This window comes from Humulus lupulus, chromosome 8, assembly GCF_963169125.1.
Source record: "Humulus lupulus chromosome 8, drHumLupu1.1, whole genome shotgun sequence".
Classification (NCBI taxonomy): Eukaryota; Viridiplantae; Streptophyta; class Magnoliopsida; order Rosales; family Cannabaceae; genus Humulus; species Humulus lupulus.
This window is the reverse complement of record NC_084800.1, coordinates 45652099-45655570: the sequence shown is the minus strand read 5'-3', so window position 1 is coordinate 45655570 and position 3472 is coordinate 45652099. Positions and strand designations below refer to the sequence as shown.

General features: G+C 35.5%; 1 non-coding gene across 1 annotated transcript; it reads left to right on the top strand.

Annotated features, from left to right (window-relative positions):
• The first annotated feature begins 1327 nt into the window (after positions 1–1327).
• LOC133799018 (small nucleolar RNA R71) lies at positions 1328–1434 on the top strand. The gene has a single exon (XR_009876227.1). It is a non-coding gene; the product is annotated as a small nucleolar RNA R71 (small nucleolar RNA).
• Positions 1435–3472: the final 2038 nt, after the last annotated feature.

Below are 3472 nucleotides of genomic sequence, written 5' to 3'. Positions count from 1 at the left end.
CAACCTCACAGTGTTTCTCTCGGGTTCTCTTGGAGAAGATGAAGCTAGAGAGATTTTAGTAGAGTTCTTGCTATGTGATTTGTTGGCCGTCCCCCCTATCGTAAAATGAGGGGGTCTTTATAGCTAGGGTTTTGGATTAGGGTTTTTCTCTACTCACATGAGTCTTAATTACACCAGCCATAAATAGGGGATACAATTACCGTAGTCGCCTGGCTACCAGGCTCTATGTGGGTATATTTACGTGAAAGTATGGGGAATGCACAAAGGCAGCCGTCTTTTCCAAGTTGTCAGCGGAACAGTAGGCGAAATAGTACTTTTAGGCGTGCTGGGATGTGTGCGGCCTTGACCTGTCGGGCGTGTCAGGCGGGATTCTGTGTCAGGCGGATATCATTCCAACTATGCCTCCTCCATGACTCGACCGCTTGGTCTTGTTCCGTGCGAGGCACGGAACTGTTTCCGCGAAGACAACCTGAAGAGCTTCTCCTGGAAGGAGCTTCCCCGAAGGATATCCCTTTGGGAGTCCGGGAGAGTTGACGAGCCTCCGTGTCGCGTTTGCTTGAAAGAGTAAGCAGGACACTAAACGGGAGAGGCGAAGCCTTTCTGTCCATCCGCGAGCTCTGGTCATCTACCGTGAAAGACATTGATAATTCTGCTTCCCCGAGGATATCCATCTAAACGCTATCCGAAAATCTGGATAACAGATTGCATTAATTGTTGTAAGGTGTCTTCTAAAGAAGGTTTTCTTTGTGGAGGGTAAGGTTGACTTGGTTGGGCATGATTTGGATTTGGCAGGTGGAATTGGTTTCCTTGATTCATTTGTGGTTGGTTTTGTCTCCATGAAAAATTAGGATGGTTTCTCCAATTTGGATTGTATGTGTTGGAAAATGGGCTATCAGAAGAAGGTTTTCCATATGTATGTAAAGCATTAGCCTCTTCAGAAAATGGTTCAATAAAAGAAGGACATGATTGAGCATTATGACATGAACTAGCACATAAAGAACAAACATCTTTTTTAGGTTGCACATGAGAATTCATAGATTGACTTATTACTAAGGCATCTACTTTTCTTACTAATTTATCAAATGATGTTCTTAAATCACTTTCTTCTTTTATTTCATATTTTCCTTCTCTTTTTGGTGAAGGGTTGGCTCTAGACCTAGGCTCAGATTAATTCCATTGTTGTGAATTAACAGACAATTCTTCAAGAGCGTCCCAAGCCTCTTGCCCTTGCAATTTTAAAAATTTTCCAGTATGCATAGATTGAATCATTTGTCGGTTTGAAGGGGTTAAACCATCATAAAAATATTTGACAAGTCTCCATTTTTCAAAACCATGGTGGGGACATTTTAATAATAAATCTTTAAATCTTTCCCAACATTCATAAAATTCTCCGTTATCTTTTTGATAAAATTTGGAGATTTCTCTTCTTAAACTATTAGTTTTAGACATGGGGAAAAATTTAGCAAGGAATTTATTAAAAAGTTGATCTCAAGTAGTTATGGTTCCAGTTGAAAGTGAGTTTAACCAAGCTTTGGCTCTATCTTTTAAGGAAAAAGGAAACAACCTAAGTTTAACCGACTCATCTGAAAAATTTTGAAAACGAAAGGTTGAGCAAATTTCCAAAAAGTCTTTTACATGCATGTATGGATCCTCTCTTTCTAAACCATAAAATGATGGTAACAATTGAATGATTGATGGTTTAATTTCAAAATGAGTGGCATTAGTAGTGGGCAAAACAACGCATGATGGGGCATTAGATGAAATAGGTGAAAAATATTCAAGAAGAGTTTTTTCTTGCACAACATTAGGTTCTTGTTCCATTATGCTTAAATTTTCAAAAACACTTTCAATTTCACGTAAAGACACTAATTTTTTCACCAAACGATTTTTTGAATTACGATGCCAATGATGCATACAATATCACAAATTTCACAAAGTAACACAAAAAATCACAAGAAAACAAATTTCTGATGTGGAAGATCAGTTAGAACCGCAACCACAGAGCATACTTATAACAAGAAAAAATTATAATATTTATATATATATATATTTTTTGTTATGATTTTTATGATTTTTTTATTTTTTTTAACTTGTTCCCAGGCCTATTTGATTCCACTTACTCACAACTTAATAACAACTCCCCGAGGTTAATTAATAAGCGTGGATGGGAACTTTGCCAAATTTCCTTTAAGCAAAAATTGCTTATGTTGAAAGAACAAGCTTTGTTTTTTAGTTTTTTTTTTCAAGTATTTTCTTAAACAATAAAATTACAACTAACTAAATGCGATAATTAAGAAAAAAAAAATGACAATAGCAATAGTAAATAGTTATATAAAAATTAGGAGGCACTTATGCCATCAACTAAATGATCAACAAAAATTAAAATTAGGAGGCACTAATGCCATAAACCAATACTAATAATAACAATGATAATAGTAATAAAACTTAGGAGGCACTAATGCCATCACTAGAAAAGATAGATTGCTCAAGTATGTAGGAGGCAAAAATTGCACTCAACTATCAAGTATTTAGGAGGCACAAATGCACTCAACTAAAAAAAAAACATAAATAGTAAAAGAAAAAGAAAAAGGGTTAGGAGGCACTAATGCACTCAACTAATAAGTAAGTAGGAGGCACTAAATGCCATCAACTACCAAGAAATATATATAATATAATATATAACAATATAAATAAATATATGTATAACTTTCTATTTTTTCTTTTTCGATTTTTACTCTCTTTTTTTTTTTAGATATATATATATTTTAGGCTATTTAGGTTTTTTACCCCCCGAACTATTACCTATGCATTATCGTGCCCCCCGAATTTTTCAGCCCGTTAAAAAATCCCCCCGATCTATTCACAGTCATGTAAATTAGGACTTCCGTCCAATTCCGTTCATTTTTTGTAACATTGGGATGATGTGGCCTTTTTTTTACATATTTGGGATGACACGTGGGACTTATAACCCGCTGACATGGAAGTTCAATTTTAAACCAAATAAGAATAATTTGTTATAAACCGAATTTTTTACAACAAACTTAGAACCCTAGTTTCAATTGCTGCCTATTTCTCCATGGATGGTGGTCGAAGGCTTGAAGAAGAATGGAGTAAACCCAATTGTGATTGTGGGTTTCAGTGTGTACTACGCACTACTTGGACATTGAACAATTCTACTAGAAGGTTCTATGGCTGCCCAAGATACAAGGTTTGTAAATTTATTGGTTTCCTTTGATTTGGATTATTGGTTCTGATTTTTGTTTTTATTTCAGAGGAATGAGGTTGATGGGTGTGGATTTATTAGATGGGTGGACCCTCCATTATTCCCTGTACATGGTGAAAGTTTTAAGGAGGAAATAGGAGGGTTTTTGAAAAGGTTGGAGGAGATGGAAGATAATGTTAAGCAACTACAGATTATGGCTGAAAAAAGAGAAGAAGAACTTGGTTCAATATTGAAGATGTTAAGAGATTT